The sequence below is a fragment of the Ranitomeya variabilis genome, chromosome 4 (assembly GCF_051348905.1).
Source record: "Ranitomeya variabilis isolate aRanVar5 chromosome 4, aRanVar5.hap1, whole genome shotgun sequence".
Lineage (NCBI taxonomy): Eukaryota > Metazoa > Chordata > Amphibia > Anura > Dendrobatidae > Ranitomeya > Ranitomeya variabilis.
In genome coordinates, this window is record NC_135235.1 from 606,566,883 (window position 1) to 606,593,402 (window position 26,520).

At 42.6% G+C, this 26,520-nt stretch overlaps 6 pseudogenes; all 6 read right to left on the reverse strand.

Moving 5' to 3' along the window:
- Positions 1–2,498: 2,498 nt before the first annotated feature.
- LOC143770707 (U2 spliceosomal RNA) lies at positions 2,499–2,706 on the reverse strand (annotated as a pseudogene).
- Positions 2,707–8,855: 6,149 nt separating this feature from the next.
- LOC143771261 (U2 spliceosomal RNA) lies at positions 8,856–9,056 on the reverse strand (annotated as a pseudogene).
- A 6,123-nt stretch (positions 9,057–15,179) lies between these two features.
- LOC143771250 (U2 spliceosomal RNA) lies at positions 15,180–15,397 on the reverse strand (annotated as a pseudogene).
- A 1,366-nt stretch (positions 15,398–16,763) lies between these two features.
- LOC143770821 (U2 spliceosomal RNA) lies at positions 16,764–16,906 on the reverse strand (annotated as a pseudogene).
- A 945-nt stretch (positions 16,907–17,851) lies between these two features.
- On the reverse strand, positions 17,852–18,023 carry LOC143771295 (U2 spliceosomal RNA; annotated as a pseudogene).
- A 6,439-nt stretch (positions 18,024–24,462) lies between these two features.
- Positions 24,463–24,641, reverse strand: LOC143771307 (U2 spliceosomal RNA; annotated as a pseudogene).
- Between the last annotated feature and the right edge of the window lie 1,879 nt (positions 24,642–26,520).

Consider the following 26,520-nt stretch of genomic DNA (forward strand, 5'->3'; position numbering starts at 1 on the left):
CGCCTTAATAAGGCTGCATACCACTCTTCCATGCATAATAAGCCATTTTTTGTAGATATACACCATCCAAATAGCTCATTCTCCTATTGAAATGAGTTCTCACAGGCTCTCTATCCTCCAAAGGAACTTTGGAGGACCTAAAGAATAGTTCCATGTCACTCCTAAGCAAACTCATTACTCTGGAGTATATATCATGAAAGTTCATACCACCATTTTGCGCTCTCCTAATATCTTCATCTGTCACTCTCATGCATAGACCTTCTTCTTTTTCACCTTCCTCCTCAAAATCCTTCTCTGTCTCCGACGCTTGTGATGACACATCATCCCCTGTGCTCTCACTGCTCTCAAAACCCTCTTCCTCCATACCAGCACCTTCAAGATCACTTACAGTACAATTATTTATGGTATTAGAAGCAGCTTCTTCAAAAACGCTTTCATCCACCTCCTCCACACTCTCTTCCACCTTCTTCTCACATGATTTTTTACCTTCATCCAGTTTCACACCATTCTCTTTCTGTACTTTTTTAGTTTCATCAGTCACCACATGTTTTTTACCAGTAGCATCCTTTGCCTTCTTCCTTTTTGAACAGTTCTTAAACACATGCGTTAAATCAAAACACAAATTACATCTCATTCGATTCTTACAGTCCCTTGAGACGTGATCTGACATCTTACAGAAGCCACAAACATCACATGGACACGCATCTTTGCCATGACCATATCGCCCACAGATCCTACAGCAAATAGGTAAGCCATTAAAGAAGAAATCCCCATTAACACTCCCAATCTTGAATCTTGCTGGGGGATAGAACAACTCCCCCTGACTATCCACTTTAAAATGAACCAAAAATCTCCACTTAGATGTCCAAAAGCCAAACTCATTCAATATCTTTCCCTTTGGCACAACCGATTTACAAAAAAAAGACAAAAAGGTAATAATGTCCTCTTCCTCTACCAAAGGTGAATACATCTTTATAATAACTAATTTTTCCTTTAAAGGGAAATGTGGGATCACATTTATCCCCTCCAGTCTTCCATCTTTATCTTCTGTCATTCTTCTTAGATATTCCTCATATCTGAATTTATCTTGAAAGACAATATCATACACACCCCTCTTGGGGTAGTCCATAATAGCTATAACATCTTCTATCTTTACCTTGAACAGATCCAAAATGACCTCTTTCATCACAAACTGAAAATCCTTACGTCCACGAAAATCCTCACGAACCACCAAACGTATCGTATTCCGGACCTTGGCAAACTCCGGCACATAGTTCATCTCTTCTCCTGAAGTCATCTTCCTCCCGAAACGTACTCCACGTATTCAGCAAAAAACAAACCTTCAACACCAAAGGTGTCAGGTAGGTGATCGCCTCTCGTTGCCCAGGGACTAAGCCGACTCCCCAATAGCAGCAGGGGGGTGAAGTCACACTGTTAAATGCAACGATCCCCCCAGGCCAAGGAGTCGGGTACCCTGGGCACCTCAGGCCAGACCAAGTGCAGCAACAATCAAGCCACTACACTTGATCTTAGCCAAAAGGCCGAGAAGCGATAATGAAGCCGCTGCGCCCCGTGGGCCGCACCAAGGCCTACCACCAATACCCATTGTGGAGACAGAGCAAAAGATTGCCGCAGGGAGGACATTTTCAGAAACTCTGGAGGCCTTCTCAATGACAGTTCTGCTGTCAATGACAGTTCTGCTGTGTATGTGTGTCTGTGTGTGAGAGACGGAGAGTGTGTGTCTGTCTGTCTGTCTGTCTGTGTGTGAGTGTTTGTTCAAGCTGTGCACGACGCGTTTTGAATCTGCATAACTCCGCCTACTTTGACCACACCCTCCAGCCAGCCCCATTGTGACAGCACATGAATGTTCCGTGCTAAGATTCTATCTACTGCGGGCAGCGCACCTGGTTGGTGAAAAGCATTAGAATGCTCACACACACAGGTGTAGATGGACAAGACAAGCCTATTCAAGATCAGCACAGGCACCATTTTTACTTATTTTTTTCTTTTAAAAATGCATATAATACAACGCATTGAAAAGCCGGTGGTCCACAAGAGGGAGACAATGTTTCAAAAAAGAATTCCTGCGGTCAGAAATGCAGTATGTATGGCAGAACTACTCATTGGATACTTCAATTTAAATAGCAAGTGCTGACAGACAGCAGGGGCCTAGTTTGGTAGCCGACACAGTATATTTGCAACACTGTAAGAAAGGCCTAAATCTTAACACACCTGTTGCAGCAACCAGTAAAGACAAATTGATTGATTGATTGATTGATTGCATATTGAATGCAATGCAATGTTTGACAGACATAGGTGAAAGCAAGGCCAGGCAAGGCGCAGAAAATGTTGCAATTGGCCAGGAGAAATCAAACAAAATGCTACACTTGGCCTGAGAAAAGTGCTTCTTTGACCCTGAAATCAATTCACCACATAAAGGGTTAAAAGACAACTCGCGCTGATTTCAATTCAATCTGTTTTTAGAAACTGGATCAGAGAAGGAGTGCACTGGTCCCGGAGATACTGCAATAACGGGTCAATGCGTGGAGTGGACAGAGCAAGCTCTTCTTCCATCTCCCTGTTCCAAAAATCCATTTAATATATGATCCCCAAATAGGGGACGTATCAGATATTAAACTGATAAGAACAGATTTTTTTTTATTTTTTTATTTTTTTATTTTTTTTTTATCTCCCTCAGATGGGGAATTTCACGGTCTAGAAAACCATAACCGAAGAAACATACCCAAACAGCTGTGTCAAAAAACAAACACAAAAAGCCGTTCCCATCATCATCGGAAAAATTCTTTCTTTTACAAAATACATATTTACTCAAAACAGAAAAAACAAATCAAGAAGTATTAACAAAATATCTCCACTTCTTTACCTTCCAAATGCCCTCAGCATCAAGCTCTCCTCTCTTCTTCACCTCCCACAAATAACAAACATACAATTTCCCCAAAATCACCTTCACACAATCCTTAACTAAAATAGCTTTTCTCTTGAAAACATACACATTCCTTACATCCCATAACACTTCCTTTATACACGCAAGCATTAACCACAACACTCTTCCTCTCTCCCCATCACACATTCCCAAACCAAACATGAACACCTCAAAAGTTAACAGACTCACACCACCCAATTCTTTACATAAAGGCCCCATTCTTGCAATCACATTCCTAGCATACTTACAATTCCAAAAAACATGTATCACACTCTCACTTCCACCACAACCCTCTCTCGGACACATCTCACTTCTCACCAAACCACGGTTCCTTTGAAATTCTCTAACAGGTAACACTCCATGCAATGACTGCCACACAATCTCACTCTGTCTATTTGTCATACCATCCATTCGTACCCTCTTCCACACCTCCTGTACATCCGACCCTCTAACCATATTTATTCCACACTCCATCTCTCTACACCCAATCATCCTATACACAGCCTTCTTATTACTCAACAACCTAATATCCACATCACACAGCTCATACTTCACCAAGAATTTATAAACCCACACATACCATACAGGCACTTCAAAAGCCACCGGACACCGCAAATCTCTCTCCCACCACTTTAAACGAAACAAATAAACCCCAAACAAATATCTACACATACATGAATATTTTCCTTCCGCCCTAATCATCCTCAACACATACACCACGCTATTTACACCAAAAAACACTTCAAGGTTAGGAAAATTTAAACCACCTTTCTCCAAATGCTTCATCAAAGTTTCTCTCTTAGCCCTCTCCATTCTAGAATTCCATAAAAAAACAAACAATACCCTATTTAACCCCCTCAGACACATATGCCCTGGTGGAAAAACCAGAGCGATATACAAAAAAATAGGCAACACCACGCTCTTTATAATCAAAATTTTCCCAAAGAAGGTAAGGTTTCTCAACCTCCAAAAACACAACTTCCTTTCAACTTTCTCTTTCGCATCATGCCAACATTCCTTCCCATCCAGACTCTCAGAAAACTTTACACCCAACACCTTGATAGGCCCTTTTACTTCATTCACACCAACATCCTTACTCAAAGATCCTCCCCCAAAACTCTTACATTCACTTTTCTCCCAATTAACTTTAAAAGCAGACGCACCACAAAAAATAGACACTAACAATTTTACCCGCCCCACTGAACATTCCGAATCACATAATACACACACGTCATCCATATAGCCACTAACCTTCCATTCCCTACCCCCTCCACCCGGCACTTGTACACCCCGAATCACCTTATCCTTTCTCAACATACACAGCAACGGCTCAATAGCACAAATAAAAGCCACAGGGGACAAAGGGCACCCCTGACGCACACCCGAAAAAACATTCACTCTCCTCCCAACATAACCATTCATCAAAACACAGCTATAAGTATTCTTATATAGACTTCTCACTCTCCCAACAAACTCAGCCAGAAAACCCATTTTTAACAACACTCTAAACAAAAAACTATGCGACAACCTATCATACGCTTTTTCAAAATCTAAACTTAACAAAAACACTCCTCTCTTGCGACTCTTACAATCCCACAAACAATCCCTCAACATGCACACACACTCATGTATACGCCTTCCAGGCACCGCACAACACTGTTCATCCCCAATCACACTCCCTATCACATCACGCATTCTATTTGCCATTACTTTTGCATAGATCTTATAATCGCAGTTTAATAACGTTATCGGTCTCCAATTCTTTATATTTCTCAGATCACCTTTCTTTGGTATTAACACAACTATTCCCGCACGCATACTCTCAGCTACCTTCACATTTGCCCACATATATTTACAAACCTCCACAAAATCCTTACCAATCACCTCCCACATCACTCGATAAAACTCTACCGGAAGACCATCTTCCCCCGGCGTTTTATTTAACGCCATACTATTCATCACCTTCCATACCTCATCATCAGTCAACTCACTCATCACACTCCCTTTCTCTACCTCACTCAACTTATTCTCTAGCACACTCAACACTTCATTTTCCAAATTTCCATCCCTCCACTTCACCGCATACAGATCCTCATAAATCTTTGCTACTTCCTCACACATATCCTCCCCACATACTTCCCTCCCATCAGCCCCACACAGCACATTCATACTTTGTTTCTCCCCAAAAACCTTTTTGAAAAAAAAACGTGAGCATTTCTCATCATGCTCCAATTTATCAACCTTAGACCTAAAAACAATACTCCTTCCCCTCTCCATCAAAAATTCATGAATTTCCTTTTTAACCGACAAAATTTCCTCCTCCACCACCACTCCACCTTCCCTTAATTTATATAATAAATTTAAACGCGCATTTAAACCTACAAATTTTCCTCTTTTACTTGCAGCAACCTTATAACCTAAATCTTTAAAGAAAGATTTTGTCTGTTTTTTAACCCAATCCCACCAATCACACACATCCCGAAAACCACTCTTACCCTTACACCACTCCTTATATTGTCTTGCATACATCTTTCTCACTTCCACATTCTCCAACAAACTACTATTTAATTTCCATAAGCCTCTACCAAACACCCCATTTACATCTATATCCACCTCACATGACACGCACACATGATCTGAAAACAAAACACTCTCCTGCTTATAACTAATAGAAGCCATATTTTTGGAAACAAAACAATAATCCAACCTAGACTGTATTTTACCACTCTCAGAAAAAAAAGTATTTAACAAAGGGTTCACCTTACACAAGCGCTGCATATCTCTCAACCCAAAATCACCAACCAAATCTAATAAAACCTTTCCAGACGCATCCACATTCGCTTTCCCCACATCACAATTCATATCACCCACAATCACCACAGGCATTCTCCCCGGCACAAAAAACTTAATTTTTTCAAATAGATTTTTCCGCTCATTCTTATCCACCGGTGCATAAACATTAATAACGCAAAATTTAACATTTCTATACACAAAATTTGCTAATATACACCTACCCACCTCAATAACCACATAATCATTCAAAACAACCTCCCGCCCCTTAACCAAAAATCCCACACCATCATTCTTATTACATGCACTCCCCGACCATACAGATGCCCCATAAGGCCATTCATCCCCTTTCACACCATCCACCACCCCACACTCTTGCAAACAAAAAATTGATGCGTTTTTCATAGCTAAAAAATCAAAAATTGCAGCTCTTCTGCACCTATTTTTAAACACTCTCACATTTTGAGAGATTATGGTAAACCCCATATTACAAACACTTCAACTAAACTATACAAAAAATAAAAGCCTTTGGCCTAAGCCAAAGCTCACAAACAATAACACATTTAGTGTATTATATGGCAAACACTTATCCAGTGTCACCACTATCCTCCTCCGCCATCTGGACTGAACAACAAGTATCTGACCCGCTAATCTCACCACCCTCATTCCTTCTTCTTGCAGGGCCAATCTTTCTCTGAGGAGCACTATTTTCCGCCTCCTCATCACCTTCATCACCCTCCCGCCGGCTCTTCTTTGCAGCTCTATCGTCTTCAGACTCAAACTCCTCAATATGCTCGGGATTTGATAAATGTTCAGGACTATCAACCCCAGAAATTCGCACATCACTTTCTACGGCGTCCATTGCCTCACTCAAGGCCATCATTTCAGGCATCTGCCCCTTTACATCAGACACCTGCACTTCCATCTCAGGAAGCTGCGCCTCCACCCGTGCAACTTCCCTCCAAAACTCCTTGTCTTCCCTCCTCTCCTTCTTCTTCTTCTTTTCCTCCTTCTTCTTCTCCTCTCTCTCTACCGAACAACTCGGCCTTAGGCTCACACTCTCTGGAGGGGGCATGGCTCCACTCGCACTCCGCCTCCTTTCCTCTTCCTCCTCCCTCTTCAATTTTGCAAGCACTTTTACAACTCTTGCCCTTTCCCTCCTAGCCAACTCTTCCTCCATTTGCTCCTTGTCGGACCGCCTAGGAGCACTCATGGGACAGTCCTTGTACATATGCGTACTACTCCCACAGACATCACAGGTCTTTGGCAAAGGGCATTGATTTGCAGCATGCCCCTCTTCCCTGCAATTTCGACAGCACTGACCCTTAGTACATTCTGCCTGTACATGACCAAAACAAAAACATCTCCTGCAAAAACGAGGCTGTCCTGGGTAGGTCAAAAAACCCCGGTGACCTGCCACAGAGAAATTTGCAGGAGGGTGCCTGAAGCCACCCACACAGTCAGGATCCCTCTTCAACTTCACTCGAAAAACATATTTGCAGTTGAAGATTCCTAAAATGTTTACCTGTCGCTCTCCTACTTTCACGTAGTCACAATACTGCGAAAGAAAACTCTGCAATAAGGCAGGCTCTGTGAAAGGATTATATACAGTTACCGTTACCTCCTTTTCTTGCAAACCAAACAACGGTATCCAGCCAACTCCTTCCAGAAGAGGATCCTCAGCATTACCCCGAAGCCACTCGAACACATTCAGGCAGATGTTTTGGTCCACAAAAGTCACATCGTAGTTACCTTGTCGAGGAAATTCATTACAACTGAAGATCTCCGCACGCCTTGCTCCAGCCTTTCCTTCAATAAGATCCCGGATGATGAAGACAACGTTGTTCTTTGCTGAATTGCTCGGGTCCACGGTCAACCGGATGGTGTTCTTTACGAAGCTCATGATGCAGGACTGTCGGTATATCCTACCACAGCAAAAGAAGAAAACTTCCCACGAGGGACGTCACTCGGACACGGCCTATAGCCGGGGATCGCAGCCGGATGCCAGGGGACTAATCCGACTCCCTAATAGCAGCAGGGGGGTGAAGTCCCACCAGAGGTGAGACAATCCCCCCCAGGCCAAGGAGCCGGGTACCCCAAGCACCTCTCAGCCAAGACCAAGGCAGCGACTGTAAGGTCACTGCACTTGATCTTAGCCAAAAGGCCGAGAAGCGATACTGAAGCCGCTGCGCCCCGTGGGCCGCACCAAGGCCTACCACCAATACCCATTGTGGAGACAGAGCAAAAGATTGCCGCAGGGAGGACATTTTCAGAAACTCTGGAGGCCTTCTCAATGACAGTTCTGCTGTCAATGACAGTTCTGCTGTGTATGTGTGTCTGTGTGTGAGAGACGGAGAGTGTGTGTCTGTCTGTCTGTCTGTCTGTGTGTGAGTGTTTGTTCAAGCTGTGCACGACGCGTTTTGAATCTGCATAACTCCGCCTACTTTGACCACACCCTCCAGCCAGCCCCATTGTGACAGCACATGAATGTTCCGTGCTAAGATTCTATCTACTGCGGGCAGCGCACCTGGTTGGTGAAAAGCATTAGAATGCTCACACACACAGGTGTAGATGGACAAGACAAGCCTATTCAAGATCAGCACAGGCACCATTTTTACTTATTTTTTTCTTTTAAAAATGCATATAATACAACGCATTGAAAAGCCGGTGGTCCACAAGAGGGAGACAATGTTTCAAAAAAGAATTCCTGCGGTCAGAAATGCAGTATGTATGGCAGAACTACTCATTGGATACTTCAATTTAAATAGCAAGTGCTGACAGACAGCAGGGGCCTAGTTTGGTAGCCGACACAGTATATTTGCAACACTGTAAGAAAGGCCTAAATCTTAACACACCTGTTGCAGCAACCAGTAAAGACAAATTGATTGATTGATTGATTGATTGCATATTGAATGCAATGCAATGTTTGACAGACATAGGTGAAAGCAAGGCCAGGCAAGGCGCAGAAAATGTTGCAATTGGCCAGGAGAAATCAAACAAAATGCTACACTTGGCCTGAGAAAAGTGCTTCTTTGACCCTGAAATCAATTCACCACATAAAGGGTTAAAAGACAACTCGCGCTGATTTCAATTCAATCTGTTTTTAGAAACTGGATCAGAGAAGGAGTGCACTGGTCCCGGAGATACTGCAATAACGGGTCAATGCGTGGAGTGGACAGAGCAAGCTCTTCTTCCATCTCCCTGTTCCAAAAATCCATTTAATATATGGTCCCCAAATAGGGGACGTATCAGATATTAAACTGATAAGAACAGATAAGGTTTCAACAAAATTTTATTTAGTCATAAGACATAGAACAAGAAAATTTGAAACCTTTTGTGCAAAAGAAACATAAAAAATTACAATAATAAAATACAACAACATGAAACAACTTAATATAAAACAGTATTCCACATATAAAAACACCATCTACGATTCGCTTCTTTCTTCCCCACATCTTTAACATCCTTTAAAAAATAAATAAACATTTCACTAAAAGCCAATTTAATACAATCATTAACAGAGATAAAATCACGGTTAAAAAGTAGAATGTTTCTCACTTTCCAGATTGCATTTTTGGCACAGTTTATTATACACCAGCATATTTTGAACTGGTGTGTAGTGGGGCAATTAAAAAGTCCATATAAAACATACTCATAGCTAAAATCTTTAAGACCACAAACCCATTTTAAAAGTATCCCAAATCTCCCCCAAAGTTCTTGTGCAAAACAGCAGTTCCAAAAAAGGTGTAAAACAGTCTCATCCTCTCGGCAAGAGTCTCTTGGGCACTTTGCCCGCGCCGCCAGGCCTCTCCTATGCTGGAAGTCTCTGGTTGGGAGGCACTGGCGGGCAGCCATCCATGCAAGGTCTTTGTGAATGTTGGCCAAGAATTTTCCAAAGACGTTCCTCCACACACGCTTGGATCTACTCCATGAGAAGTTGCTCACAGGGGACACTCCTTCTTCTCTTCTCAGATGAACCATCAATTTTCTTCTGTCCAGAAGGAGATCGGCATCCAAGTCCTTTAATTTATGAGTCCTTATCACCTTTTCTAAAACAATAAAATGCTTGGGCGGGCATAATAAAATGGGTGCTGATAAACATGGTCTGAACCATTTTTTAAAAATAAAACCACAAGTATATTTTAAAAACAGACTAAAAGTAGAATTAGTGTTAAAAACTTTAAAACAAAAACAAAAGAAATTTACATACAAATACAGATGCAAGTCAGGGACATCTTTTCCTCCATTTTGTTGTTTTTTATACATCTCCGTTCGCCTCAGCTTTTCCATTTTTGATCCCCAAATGAACATAAAGATACATCGAGTTAGTTTTTTTAGCATCAACTCAGAAGGAGGATAGACCATGGCAATATAAAGCATCATTGGCAACAAAACAGATTTAATGATTAAAATTTTTCCCTCAATTGACAAGCTTCTCAAATTCCAGAAGGAGAGCTTTCTCACTATTTTATGTTGTACCTCCTCCCAGCTCACGTGTCCATCATTTTTAGCGTCAAATACAATTCCCAAGATTTTAACATTGTCGTGCTTCAATTTTACTGCTGGTAGGTCATTTATATCCCAGGAACCCAAAATCAAACATTCAGTTTTATTAAAATTCATTTTAAAACCTGAAGCCTGACTAAAAAAATTGGTGCACATTACCACTCTCCGGAGTGAAGCAGGATCTGTACAGATGGCAGTAACATCATCCATGTATGCAAATACTTTGACTTGGGCCCCTCCTCCACCCGGAATAGGAACCCCTCGGACCACTTTGTCTCTCCGGATCATACACAGCAGGGGTTCCATAGCACAAATAAAAAGAATTGGGGATAATGGACACCCCTGCTTCACTCCGGATTCCAACGGGATAAAATCTGTTAAAAAACCATTGACAGAAATTTGAGAAAACACATTATTATATAAAATCATAATACGAGATAAAAACATGTCGGGGATCGCCATTTGTTTTAAAACTTTAAAAAGATACTCATGCGAGACCCTGTCAAACGCCTTTTCAAAGTCCAGCGCCAACAGGGCCAGGCTTTGATTTCTATCCCTAGAGTACCATATTACATCTCTGATCACATTTAAAATCTCAGCAATATTCCTCCCTGGTACTCCACATACTTGTTCGGGTTGTATCAGTTTATTAATAACAGTTTTAAAACGACAAGCAATAATTTTGGCTAAAACTTTATAATCCATGTTGAGGAGGGTGATAGGCCTCCAATTCTTGAGGTCATCACGAGCGCCCTTTTTCTTATAAATTAAGGACACTATCCCCCTCCTCCATGACTTAGGCAGCTCTGAACACATAAAAACCTCTTTAAAAAGTGCTAAAAGATCCTCCTTTAAAACATCCCAAAAAGTCAAATAAAATTCAACAGGTAGACCATCTGCTCCTGGGGCTTTCCCTTTTGAAAAACTTTTAAAAACACTAAAAAGTTCTTCCATGCTGACATCATCTATTAAAAACCCCTGGTCTACAGAACTTAACTTAAAATCTAGGATATTAAGAGCATCTTGTAAAAACACATTATTTACACTTTTTTTACTAAAAAGGTCTCTATAAAAATTAAAAGCCACCTTCTTCATACCTTCCACAGTTGTTTCTCCATCAAGACAGGTGATCGTCTCCTTTTTCTCCATCACTTTTTTAAAAAAGAAACGTGTACACTTCTCACCTTCTTCTAAATGTTTCACTTTGGAATTAAAAATTATTTCTTTACCTTTTTGATCTAGGCACAATTGTATTTCAGTTTTTAGGCTTGCAATATCATCTTCCACCTCTAGTCCTATCTCTTTAAATTTATGGAGAGTTTGCAGTCTCATATTTAAATTTACATAAATCTGCTTTTTCAGCCGCGCCTTCCTCCTTCCAGCCCTGATAAAAAAAACACCTTATTTTATCTTTAATCACTTCCCACCAGGATAGGATTTTAATATATGGAGGCTTTAGCTGTCTCCATTCCTGGTAGGCATTACAGAAGTCTGACCTCACCTGAGGGTCTTCCAGCAAATGGACTCCCAGGCGCCATAAACCTCTATTTATCCTCAGCTCTCCTTGATACTCTATCTTTAAGCTTAAAATTTTATGATCAGAGAATAAATTAGACATTAAAACAAATTGAACAGGGCTAAAATCCTCAGATAAAAACATAAAATCGATCCTGGAAGCCACTCCCCGACCGGACCATGTAAATCCTGGGTCCGTCGGCGAAAGCGACCTCCAGGCATCGCATAACTTAAAATCAGTCTGCAAGCTATTTAGTAAAAAACACGACTTATCTATCTTACGGATTGGGTCACCCCCTCCCCGGCGCTCATTCACATTCAGGCAATTAAAGTCCCCCGCTATCAAGAGAGGAGATGACCCTACACAGAAAACCGGTAAAATTTCAAACAAACGTATACGCTCCTGTTTATCTGGTGGAGCGTACACATTAATGACACGGAAATTAAAATTATTAAAACACAAATGTACTAGGATAGCTCTGCCGGGTACAATCTCAGTAACAGAGGAGATGATGATGTTATTACCTCGGCAGAGCAGACCCACACCAGCAGACTTGTTCTCGTTCGAGCCCGACCATACAGAGGGCCCTAGTTTCCAGTCATTTTTTATCTCGTTATACCGGATTCCATGCTGCAGACCACACTCCTGTAAAAAACATATATCAAAGTCTAATGTTTCAAAAAAATCAAAAAGAGCAGCCCTGCGGACAGGGCTCTTTAGAGATCTCACATTAAGTGAGAGACACCTCATGGATGGCATTTATGTCATGATGGAGAAGAGACTTCCATAATGTCCACCAACTCTTCAATCTCCACTTGTAGTGAGGAAAAAGAGTCAATGTTCCGGGGATCCGAGGAGCCAGGCAGTGGATACCCAGAAGAGTCCGAATTCAGCCACACGTCTCCGCTGGCAAGGCACACATCCGGAGATTCCGGATTGGGCTCCAGAAGAGTATCCCCTCGCAGCTTCTTTCCAGAAGGCTCAGGCAGCTCACTCGTACAGTCGTCCTCTGTAATAGCCATGTGGCCTCTCACTTCCTGGGGGACCTCCAGATCTGACAGAACGGCCTCATCCACACCAACACCTGTAGGGAAAAAAACTGCGGTCTGCTGGCTCGAGTCCCTGGGAATGACTGGGGTCTTCGCCACAGTGCCCCCCACTGCCAACATAGTGGGGGCGCTCTGCTCCAACACACCAGCTTCATCCGAGACCTTCGACACAAGGGTTACCCCCCCAACGGGAGAGTCCCCCTGCTCCAGTCTCTGGGTGGTCCGCCCTCCGCCCTTTTTCCGGGACTTCGACACAGGAGGGCCTCCCTGAGGGCCACCACACTCCTGCTCCGTCCCCACCTTCTCCTCTGCGCCCTTGGCCTTCTCAGCCGCCTCCCCTGCTGTAGGAACAGTGGGACTTGGCTCAGGCCTTACTCCGGTCTCTGGGATATTCAGCACAGCATGGACCGGGACAATAGCTGGTTCTTGCCTTGGCACGGGTCTCTCAGCCGCCTCTGCATATGTACGGACTTTGGTCCTATGTGGGCATCCTCGGAACATATGTCCATCCTCCCCGCATAGGTTACAAGCCTTCTTTTGAGGGCAATCCTTCATTAAGTGTCCGAATTGGCCACAATTACTGCAGCGGAATGCCCTTCTTTCCACACAATTACTTTGGGTATGCCCCATCTTGCCACAGTTCCTGCAATACATAGGCATACCTGTGTAGAATAAGTAGCCACGGCTCTTCCCAATGGTGATGGTAGAGGGGGGATGCTCTGTTCCTCCAAAGCCCTCAGGATTTTTCTTCAGCCGCACCAGGAATTTCCGCTTGCCACACCAGAAACCAACGGCGTTTTTAACATTCCCTTGAAAGGTTACTTCATCGCAATAGCGACGCAAACAGGTTGAAATGTCCAATACTTCCACAAAAGGATTTGGAAAGAAAACAATCATTTGTACCTCCTCTTGGACGAAAAGCAGGGAGAAGACCAGGCCCTCCAGTTCATCAGCACAGATGTTGTCATTCACCTTCTGGACCAACTGCTGACAACAACCATGGCTCCTAAAGGTAATAGTATAAGTACCTTTCTGCTCATTGTCCTGAAAACAGAAGATGTCCTCTCTGCCGAACTCCAGGATCCCAAGAAGGACGGTGTTGCAAACGTAGCGGATTTCTTTCTCCTTCCTGTATCTCTCCAAGACCTCGATACGGACCGTGTTCCTCATCCGGGGTTCTCCCGATGCAAAGGTAAGTGCAGCCGGCATCCTTCCGAAAAAGAACTCCAGCTGTAAACACACAAAAAAAGGCTAGCGCCCTTTTAAGGCGATCGCAACTCGTTGCTCCGGACTAATCCTCTCTCCCTATAGCAGCAGGGGGGTGAAGCCCCTCCGAAGAGGAGCGATCCCCCCAGGCCGAGAGAGAGGGTACCGAAAGCACCCGACCTGACTACAATCTCTCAGTTAGACTGATTGATCGCAGCCATGAGGCCGAGAAGCGATACTGAAGCCGCTGCGCCCCGTGGGCCGCACCAAGGCCTACCACCAATACCCATTGTGGAGACAGAGCAAAAGATTGCCGCAGGGAGGACATTTTCAGAAACTCTGGAGGCCTTCTCAATGACAGTTCTGCTGTCAATGACAGTTCTGCTGTGTATGTGTGTCTGTGTGTGAGAGACGGAGAGTGTGTGTCTGTCTGTCTGTCTGTGTGTGAGTGTTTGTTCAAGCTGTGCACGACGCGTTTTGAATCTGCATAACTCCGCCTACTTTGACCACACCCTCCAGCCAGCCCCATTGTGACAGCACATGAATGTTCCGTGCTAAGATTCTATCTACTGCGGGCAGCGCACCTGGTTGGTGAAAAGCATTAGAATGCTCACACACACAGGTGTAGATGGACAAGACAAGCCTATTCAAGATCAGCACAGGCACCATTTTTACTTATTTTTTTCTTTTAAAAATGCATATAATACAACGCATTGAAAAGCCGGTGGTCCACAAGAGGGAGACAATGTTTCAAAAAAGAATTCCTGCGGTCAGAAATGCAGTATGTATGGCAGAACTACTCATTGGATACTTCAATTTAAATAGCAAGTGCTGACAGACAGCAGGGGCCTAGTTTGGTAGCCGACACAGTATATTTGCAACACTGTAAGAAAGGCCTAAATCTTAACACACCTGTTGCAGCAACCAGTAAAGACAAATTGATTGATTGATTGATTGATTGCATATTGAATGCAATGCAATGTTTGACAGACATAGGTGAAAGCAAGGCGCAGAAAATGTTGCAATTGGCCAGGAGAAATCAAACAAAATGCTACACTTGGCCTGAGAAAAGTGCTTCTTTGACCCTGAAATCAATTCACCACATAAAGGGTTAAAAGACAACTCGCGCTGATTTCAATTCAATCTGTTTTTAGAAACTGGATCAGAGAAGGAGTGCACTGGTCCCGGAGATACTGCAATAACGGGTCAATGCGTGGAGTGGACAGAGCAAGCTCTTCTTCCATCTCCCTGTTCCAAAAATCCATTTAATATATGGTCCCCAAATAGGGGACGTATCAGATATTAAACTGATAAGAACAGATTTTATTTTTTATTTTTATTTTTTTTTTTTAAACCATTCAGGTTAGTTTTATTGCAAAACAGTATGATACTTCTCAAGTGTTTGCTCAGTAAAACTTATCATCATCATGGTTTTTTCTCAAAACAATAATGACATAATAATTTCAAAAAATCTCAACACACAAAAATACACATCATATACATAACACAGCTCTAACATCTACAAAGTAAAACAAAAACATAACACTCAAGTATAATACTTGTATCCTTGATCAAAAGCAATAACCGCAATAGAATTCAAAGTGGTTTCACTCATACTGGCTAAGTCCATATCTGTACACAAATAACAAAACCAGAATCTCTATAGCTCTGACTCAGGTAACACTATCTTCCCACCAAATTACAGGTAATTGTATCTTCTTAAAATCTTCTTCGCTCATCTCTTCCTCTTCCTGAAACTCCAATTTTTCCTTTTCCTTCTCTTTACACACAGTCTCCTTTTTCTCTTTCCAAATTATCTTTCGATTCCATTTTTTATTAACTCTTTTGTCCACACTTTCAACCGTTCTAACTTCGTCTTCATTTTTGTCCATTATAAATCTCTTATCAAGCTCATCTTCATCCCATATAAGGCTCATACATTCCCCTCTCTCGATTCCTTCTTCTTTCCTTTTCAAAACTTTAAAACCTCCTTCCATTTTCTCATTCTTAACCTTTTTAGGATCCTTCAAATCCTCTGTCTGTTCCATCTTCATTTTTCCCTCTTTTTTCTTTTTTAAGTCCGCCATCTTTTTTCCCACCATTTCCTTCACAGACATTTCCATTTTTCCCTCATCAAATATATTTTCCTCCAACTTTTCCTTAACTTTTTCTACATACAAAAAGCCAACCTTTCCATTCACCATTATTTTTCCCGTGTTTATCTCTTCATTTTCACTCTTCCACCATAGAAATCTCCTCTTACCGTTCCAAACTCCAATGTTATTAACATAGTCCTTGTGAAACCTCACCATCCTGAAGCCACTTTTCAAAAAATCCAATACCTCTCTCATTTCCACATAAGGATCATCCATCTGAACAATCAATTTATTTGGTTCTCCCAAAAATAACGCCTTCACACTGAAACTATCCGAAAATTCTTCTCTCCAATTATCCAAAAAACAAAAACACTTATCTTCAGACTTTAAAGTAATATCAAAGATTCTCTTCACCTTAATTTCCTGCATGCACAAAATATCCATTCTTCCAACCGATCCATACTTCTCCAATAAGTCCAAAATCTTCTGCTCGTCCAAAAGACCATCCAACGATAACTTCTTAACGAAAAATCTCAAACAATTCTTCTTCTTGAAAAGGCCCATCTTAAAAGTCCTTATGACTGCCCCCCCCAGCTATGTGTGGTGACAGGGGTGATCGCCTCTCGTTGCCCAGGGACTAATCCGACTCCCCAATAGCAGCAGGGGGGTGAAGCCACACTGTTAAATGCAGCGATCCCCCCAGGCCAAGGAGCCGGGTACCCTGGGCACCTTAGACCAGACCAAGTGCAGCAACCATAAGCCACTACACTTGATCTTAGCCAAAAGGCCGAGAAGCGATACTGAAGCCGCTGCGCCCCGTGGGCCGCACCAAGGCCTACCACCAATACCCATTGTGGAGACAGAGCAAAAGATTGCCGCAGGGAGGACATTTTCAGAAACTCTGGAGGCCTTCTCAATGACAGTTCTGCTGTCAATGACAGTTCTGCTGTGTATGTGTGTCTGTGTGTGAGAGACGGAGAGTGTGTGTCTGTCTGTCTGTCTGTCTGTGTGTGAGTGTTTGTTCAAGCTGTGCACGACGCGTTTTGAATCTGCATAACTCCGCCTACTTTGACCACACCCTCCAGCCAGCCCCATTGTGACAGCACATGAATGTTCCGTGCTAAGATTCTATCTACTGCGGGCAGCGCACCTGGTTGGTGAAAAGCATTAGAATGCTCACACACACAGGTGTAGATGGACAAGACAAGCCTATTCAAGATCAGCACAGGCACCATTTTTACTTATTTTTTTCTTTTAAAAATGCATATAATACAACGCATTGAAAAGCCGGTGGTCCACAAGAGGGAGACAATGTTTCAAAAAAGAATTCCTGCGGTCAGAAATGCAGTATGTATGGCAGAACTACTCATTGGATACTTCAATTTAAATAGCAAGTGCTGACAGACAGCAGGGGCCTAGTTTGGTAGCCGACACAGTATATTTGCAACACTGTAAGAAAGGCCTAAATCTTAACACACCTGTTGCAGCAACCAGTAAAGACAAATTGATTGATTGATTGATTGATTGCATATTGAATGCAATGCAATGTTTGACAGACATAGGTGAAAGCAAGGCCAGGCAAGGCGCAGAAAATGTTGCAATTGGCCAGGAGAAATCAAACAAAATGCTACACTTGGCCTGAGAAAAGTGCTTCTTTGACCCTGAAATCAATTCACCACATAAAGGGTTAAAAGACAACTCGCGCTGATTTCAATTCAATCTGTTTTTAGAAACTGGATCAGAGAAGGAGTGCACTGGTCCCGGAGATACTGCAATAACGGGTCAATGCGTGGAGTGGACAGAGCAAGCTCTTCTTCCATCTCCCTGTTCCAAAAATCCATTTAATATATGGTCCCCAAATAGGGGACGTATCAGATATTAAACTGATAAGAACAGATCACTTTTCAAATAGGGTTTATTAAAATCAGACATACATCATAAATCCAAACAAATCAAAGACTTGAATAAAATATGACATAAAAACAAATACAAATCTGATTATAAAACAGGGTAAAAATATAAAAACAGTACAATACATATGCATATAAAACTGTGTTCTTTTATCTTGCTGAGACCCATTTGCAATTCTTCAGATTTTAAAACCATTGTTGTTAAAAGTAATCCAAGTAAAATAAAATTCACACTTGAATAAAACATGGCTTAAAACAATCTGATAAAAAATTAAGAACACAAATAAATACATCTAATAAGCATATACTTTACATATGTAAATACATGTTCCAGATTTGTAAACACCATAACCGTTTTGCTTCTTTAACTCCCATTTTTTTACAGTCACGCAGGTAGTATGTATACATCTCACACAGTGCCAGTCCAATACAGTCATTTACAGAAATAACATCACGTTTAAACAGAAGTATGTTTCGCACTTTCCATATTGATTCTTTGAAACAGTTAATCATTAGCCATGCCACCCGAGCTTGTTTCATGGTAGGGCAGTTAATAATACCGTATATTATTGTGTCACAGGTTAGGGACTGTACCCCACATATCCATTTTAGGAGGGTACCCACTGTTTGCCAGAGCTCCTGAGCATAGGAGCAGTCCCAGAATAAATGAAACACAGACTCCTCTGGCGCACACCTGTCTCTAGGGCATCTGGCACTGGCCCCCAAACCCCTATGATGCTGAAAAGCCCTTGTTGGGAGGCACTGATGAACTACCTGCCAAGCCAGATCCTTTTGGGAGTTACTAAGGGCTGGACAGGCAACATTATTCCATACTAGCCTGCATCTGGAGATGGAAAAATTGGACACGTCCTCCATCTCCTCGTGACCCTTACAGATAATGGTTAACTTCCGCTGGTCAAGAAGGAACTGACGGTCAACATGAACTAAATCGTACTCGGAAATGGTGTTTTCCAGGACCCTGTATTGTTCGGGAGGTGATAAAAGGAAAGGGCAGTTAGCATTCATGCTAAAATTTAGCTTCCTAAAAGTGAATCCTGTAGCGTATCTCAGGAAGCACGAGAAAGCCCCAACATTGTTCAAGTTTTTATAACAAAAAACAAAGAACTTGATAAAAATAAATAGTTTCAGGTTGGGAAAAGCCTTGCCACCGTTCTTCTTACTTTTACAAACCACCACCCTCCTTAATTTCTCCATTTTGGAACCCCATAGAAAATAAAACAGTGGTTTCATAAGCCCTTTTAAGTAATGGGGGTTTGGAGGGAAGACCATGGCAACATACAAAATGATGGGAAGCAATACCATTTTAATCACTAGAATCTTACCCTCCATTGATAACTTGCGAATTTGCCACAGGGAAATTTTTTGGTTCAATTTATTGAGTACCAGGTCCCAGTTTTCTTTACCATCATTATCCTGGTTGAACAAGATACCCAGAATCTTGATTCCAACTGTTTGTGTTGGGACCCGGGGGGGGTCTGATTCCCATTGGCCCATTATCAAACAGTCACATTTGTTAATATTTAGCTTAAAACCAGAACCCGCACTAAAAATTTCCGTAATTAAAATTGCTCTATTAATGGATGCTGAGCTGGTACCATACACTGATATATCATCCATATAGCCCAGAGCCTTAACTTGCTGCCCACCCCCACCTGGAATAAAGATCCCCCTGACCACCTTGTCCTGACGCAGCAGGCACAACAGTGGCTCAATGGAACAGACAAATAAAAGTGGGGACATGGGACAGCCTTGTTTTACTCCGGACTGGAGCACCACCTCTTTAGTTAAAAACCCATTAATTAAAACCTGTGCACATGACTGTTTGTATAAAAGCGATATTTTCTGGATAAAAGACTTAGGGAACCCCATCCTCTCTAAAACTTTAAAAAGATAAAAGTGGGAGACCCTATCAAAGGCCTTCATAAAATCCAAAGATAAAATCGCTAATGGTTGCTTTCTGTCCTTTTGATACCAGATCAGATCCCGAATTAAGTTAAGGTGCTCCCAGATTGATCTCCCGGGGATACCACACACCTGATCAGGATGGATCACATTTTTAATAACCATCTTTAAACGGCCAGAAATAATTTTTGCTAGGATTTTGTAGTCTGCATTCAATAGTGAAATGGGCCTCCAATTTTCCAGTTTTGTTCTATCGCCTTTTTTAAAAATGAGGGTGATCATGCTTTTTCGCCATGAGTACGGTAAAGAGTCGGCCAAAAAGGCTTCACTAACCACCTGTAAGAAATCATTTTTAATAATATCCCAAAAACAAATATAAAATTCAATAGGGAGGCCGTCTGATCCAGGAGCCTTGCCGTTAGCAAAGCTCTTTAGGGCTGTTTCAACTTCAGATGTTGAAACATCGTTTTCTAAAAACTCCTGGTCCTCCTTATTTAAAAACTGGGATAAAACATTAAGATTTCCAATAAAAGAGGTCTCGTCAATATTTTTTTTACTAAAAAGATCATCATAAAAATTAAAGGTTTTCTCTAAAATGCCCCCAGTGGAAGTCTCTCCTTCCAATTCCACAATCACTTGTTTTTTATCATTAACTTTTTTAAAGAAAAACCTTGAGCATGACTCACCCTCTTCTAAATATTTTACACGAGCATTAAAAATTACCTCTTTACCCTTACATTCCAGGAATTTATGGATTTCAATTTGGATTTTTGCCATCTCGTCATCCACCCCAGGCACTCCCCACTCCTTAAGCCTATGGAGAGTTTGCAGCCTGACATTAAAATCTTTAAAACATTTCCTTTTTTCACGTGCCTTTCTTTTGCCAATTTTGATAAAAAACTCTTTTATACGAGTTTTAACACACTCCCACCACCCCAGCATACTCTGTTTTGGGTGTTTCCGCCCCCTCCATATTTTATATTTGGCTATAAAGTCTGCCCTTACCAACTCATCTTCTAGAAGGAGTGTATTTAGTTTCCACATACCTTTACCTACATTAGCATCCCCAGGAATCTGCAGGTTGGTATGTAGTAATACATGGTCAGAAAAGATGTTTTCCATCAGCCCTGCGTTACTGGATTTAAAAACATCATTAGAACAGAAAATAAAATCAATACGGGAAGACAGCCCTCTACCCTTCCACGTGTATCCTGGGTCAGAAGGGTGGGACTTCCTCCATACATCTAATAATTTAAGGTCTGTCAATAGGTGTTTTAACAGACTAGACGTTTTGTCTGTTCTTCCAACACCATCACCACCACTCCGCCCCTCTCCCAACATGACACAATTAAAATCCCCTCCCACTATTATTGGAGATGGACCTGTTAAAAACAAAGATATGTCATTAAAAAGGGAGGCGCGTTCATTTTTCTCTGGGGATGCATAAATATTCATAAAACGACATGTAAAACCATTTAAAACAACGTGGATTAATAAGGCACGACCTGGAATGATTTCAGTGACAGATAAAATATTCACATTTTGACCTTTGAATAAAATCCCAACCCCGGCAGCTTTATTTTCATTCGACCCTGACCAGACAGAGGGTCCTGCTGTCCAGTCTTTAATTAGGTTGGGATATGATAGTCCATGATTAATACCACACTCCTGCAGGAAAAAGACCTCAAAGCTCAAAGTCATTAGCCATGTAAACAAAGCAGCCCTCCTAGTTGGGCTCTTTAGGCTTCTCACATTCAGTGAGGCAATACGGATGTCTGCCATGTTAAGTCTTTTTTATTGATTCTTGGCTCTCAGAATCAGACTCATTAAACTGTGATATTGGAGGTGATAAAGTAGACACAGTCAGTAAACTGGCAGTATCATCGGAGTCTGTGTATTCCTCTATCTGATTAGTCCCTTCTGGGCTGAGAAGGCTCTTTGAGGAAACAGCCAGAAAGATTTTACGGGATGACTCTGGATGGTGCTCCTCCTCCCGAGTCTCCTCACGGCTCCTCTTACCACTGACACTGACATCCATCTGGTCCGCAAGGTTCTCTCCAGGCTCTGCAGCTTGTGGAAAGTCCATAACCCCATCAGGGCTAGATGTATCCCCAGGAACAGGGTGACCAGCAGATCCGGCACCAGGAACACCGGTTGACTCATGGCCTCCTTCCTTTAAACAGACATCAGGACGTTCCTCTGGATTGGCATCAGGTTGGACCTCCGGACAGGATTCAGGGCAGACATCCAATCTACCGTCAGCATGGTCATCGGCAGGGACCTCTGGATGGGCATCAGGAATGGCACCAACCGTTCTGGATACACGCCTCTTTTTTTGATCCTTCTCAGATCTCCTCTGAGGAAGTGCCCCCTCCCCGCCAGGCGGAACCTGGACACCTGCAGGAGTAGGCACGGGTACCACTACGGCTGTGGGAGCCGAGTCATTAGACTTGGGTACCGTCCGAGCTTCAACTGAGTCAAACCGCATATGACCCGCAGTGATGTCCGCAAAGCTCACACCGGTGACTACTGAGCTTGCCCTGCTGGCATCAGCAGGGACCCCTGCGGAACTAGCCGCAGATGCCCTAGAGCCACCATGAGACCTTGTCCGCAGCGGACAATTGCTGAACAGGTGATCAGCCTGTCCACAACTACTGCAGGTCTTTTCGTTTTTGCAGTCCTTTGAGGCATGACCCCATTTACCACAGTTGTGGCACTGACTCATCCGCTCATTTTTACAGTCACTCTGCATGTGACCGAAATCGCCACACTTTCGACATCTGAACGGCTGTCCATTGTAAAACAGATAGCCATGATCTCTCCCCAGCACCACTGTGGAGGGGGGGTGCATAAGGCCTTCTACACCCATAGGGTCAGGTCTGAAACGTACCATAAAACGTCGTTTCCCGTTCCAGAAACCGCTCCTCCCTTTGACGTTCCCCGTGAACCTGACAGACGTGCAATATCTGTTCAGGAACAGCTCAATATCCTCTCGGGCCACATGAGGATTGAACATATGTACCACGAGGGGTACGTCAAGCTCGCCATACAGAGCAGTGAAGACCACTCCGTCCAACAGTTTGTTGAAACGCTCGCCCTTAACTCGCTCGTATAGGTTTTGGCAGGCAATCTTGGTTGCCAGAGTTAGGATATACGAGTTCTGCCCCTTCTCCTGCAGGCAGTAGATGTCGCTCTCCTTTACGCCCAATAGATTCCTCAGAATCTGTACGTAAAACTCTCGAGGGTTATCATAACCGACATGTGTTACCGGAACCTCGACCTTAATCGAGTTCCTTATCTGGCCGGTGCCAGATGAAAATTGCCACTCGCATGGCATTGCAGCAGCTTGGCTCAGGCTTACCGTCACGACGGGCTCGGCCTTTCGCCGGGGGATCGCACCTCGTTGCCTGGGGACTAATCCAGCTCTCTAATAGCAGCAGGGGGGTGAAGTCCCACCATAAGTGAGACAATCCCCCCAGGCCAAAGAGCCGGGTACCCCAGGCACCTTCCAGCCAAGACCAAGGCAGCAACTATATGGTCACTACACTTGATCTTAGCCAAGAGGCCGAGAAGCGATACTGAAGCCGCTGCGCCCCGTGGGCCGCACCAAGGCCTACCACCAATACCCATTGTGGAGACAGAGCAAAAGATTGCCGCAGGGAGGACATTTTCAGAAACTCTGGAGGCCTTCTCAATGACAGTTCTGCTGTCAATGACAGTTCTGCTGTGTATGTGTGTCTGTGTGTGAGAGACGGAGAGTGTGTGTCTGTCTGTCTGTCTGTCTGTGTGTGAGTGTTTGTTCAAGCTGTGCACGACGCGTTTTGAATCTGCATAACTCCGCCTACTTTGACCACACCCTCCAGCCAGCCCCATTGTGACAGCACATGAATGTTCCGTGCTAAGATTCTATCTACTGCGGGCAGCGCACCTGGTTGGTGAAAAGCATTAGAATGCTCACACACACAGGTGTAGATGGACAAGACAAGCCTATTCAAGATCAGCACAGGCACCATTTTTACTTATTTTTTTCTTTTAAAAATGCATATAATACAACGCATTGAAAAGCCGGTGGTCCACAAGAGGGAGACAATGTTTCAAAAAAGAATTCCTGCGGTCAGAAATGCAGTATGTATGGCAGAACTACTCATTGGATACTTCAATTTAAATAGCAAGTGCTGACAGACAGCAGGGGCCTAGTTTGGTAGCCGACACAGTATATTTGCAACACTGTAAGAAAGGCCTAAATCTTAACACACCTGTTGCAGCAACCAGTAAAGACAAATTGATTGATTGATTGATTGATTGCATATTGAATGCAATGCAATGTTTGACAGACATAGGTGAAAGCAAGGCCAGGCAAGGCGCAGAAAATGTTGCAATTGGCCAGGAGAAATCAAACAAAATGCTACACTTGGCCTGAGAAAAGTGCTTCTTTGACCCTGAAATCAATTCACCACATAAAGGGTTAAAAGACAACTCGCGCTGATTTCAATTCAATCTGCTTTTAGAAACTGGATCAGAGAAGGAGTGCACTGGTCCCGGAGATACTGCAATAACGGGTCAATGCGTGGAGTGGACAGAGCAAGCTCTTCTTCCATCTCCCTGTTCCAAAAATCCATTTAATATATGGTCCCCAAATAGGGGACGTATCAGATATTAAACTGATAAGAACAGATTTTTTTTTTTTTTTTTTAAAACCATTCAGGTTTCAAACATAGTCAAATGTCAGGAGTCAAACCCAGAAGGGCAAAACCACCTGACGAGACTATCACAAAACTCATCATAATGGCCATATTTTATTTAGCACACCAAAACATTCCATAATACAAGATCAGCAGAATAACATGAAAAACCAACAAAATTCACACACCCGCCACCCAATGCTTCCACTTCAAAAATTTCCAATTACCTTCAGCATCCACACCTCTATCAGCATCCCACCTATAGCAAAAATACAACTTATCCAATACCATTCTCACACAATCATCTATCTCAAACACTTCTTTCTTATAGACATACAAATTCCTCACATCCCACAAAACTTCCTTCACACATGCCAAAAATAACCATAACAACCTATCGCTTCTCCTACTCAACCTACAAAGACCAAACATAACAATTCCTAAGTTCAAACTCCTAATCCCAGTCAGACCCGAACACATCCTGCCTAATCTATTCCATACATCTCTTGCATACCTACAAGACCAAAAAACATGACATACATCCTCATCATCTCCACATCCAACCCTAGGACACCTTTCAGAAGGTACAAGACCTCTCCTCTTCTGCACACTCCTAACTGGCAAAATACCATGCAAGGACATCCAAACAAGGTCCTTCTGCTTATTAGTCAAATCATACTTAGAAACTTTCCCCCACACAACTTCCGCCTCAGCAGATTTCAAACCATTAATCTCACTTATAGACCCATCCACACACATCCTCTTAATTGACTTTTTCATACTTACAAACTGTTCCATTTTAACGTTTTCCAATCTATACTTCCTCACAAACCGCTCAACATACAAATACCATTCAGGACAAAAAAAACCAAAGGGTTTACTTCTATCAGGAACCACCCACTTCAAACGACCCAATACAGAACCTGCCAAGTACCTCAACATACAGGCAGTCTTGGAAGACTTAGAAAGAGACCCAACAAAAAAACTAATATAATCCCCAAAAAAACCTCCAAATTGGGAAAATCCAGTCCTCCAGCTTCCCTCCTCTTTACCAATATCTCTCGCTTTGCCTTCTCCATCCCAGACCCCCATAAGAACAAAAACAGAATCCGATTGACCTTTTTTAACATCACGTTAGACGGAGGAAACACCAAAGCAATATATAAAATCATGGGCAAAACAACACTCTTAACAACAAGCACTTTACCAGTAAAGGACAAATCCCTTAAACGCCAAAAATCAAGCTTCTTAGAAATCCTACGCCCTAATTCCACCCAACACTCATCCCCATTCAAACTCTCACTAAAATCCACCCCCAACACCCTAATACTATCACCAGCTAATACCATACCACAATCCACTAAAGAAACATGTTTAAAGAAAACCTTCATATTACTTTTCCCCCAATTAATCTTAAATGCAGAAGCAATGCAGAAAAGACTAACCAATAACTTCACTCTGGCAACTTCACAAACCGAATCACAGAAAACACAAATATCATCCATATAACCCAACGCCTTTAAAAACCTTCCATCACTCCCCGGAACCAAAAAACCTCTAAAAACCTTATCCTTTCTCAACATCACCAAAAGCGACTCAATAGCACATATGAACAAAGGACACCCCTGCCTTACCCCAGAAAGAATATCAAAAGGAACAGTAAAAAAACCATTCACCAACACTCTACTTTTAGCCCCCTCATACATACCAAACAACAAATCAACAAACCTATCTGGAAACCCCATACGCCTCAACACTTTAAACAAAAACACATGAGCCACCCGATCAAACGCTTTCTCAAAATCTAAAGCACAAACAATCACACCACACTTCCTAGCTTTACAATCCCCCAACATATCCCGTACTAACGCCACATTATCATGAATCTTTCGCCCAGG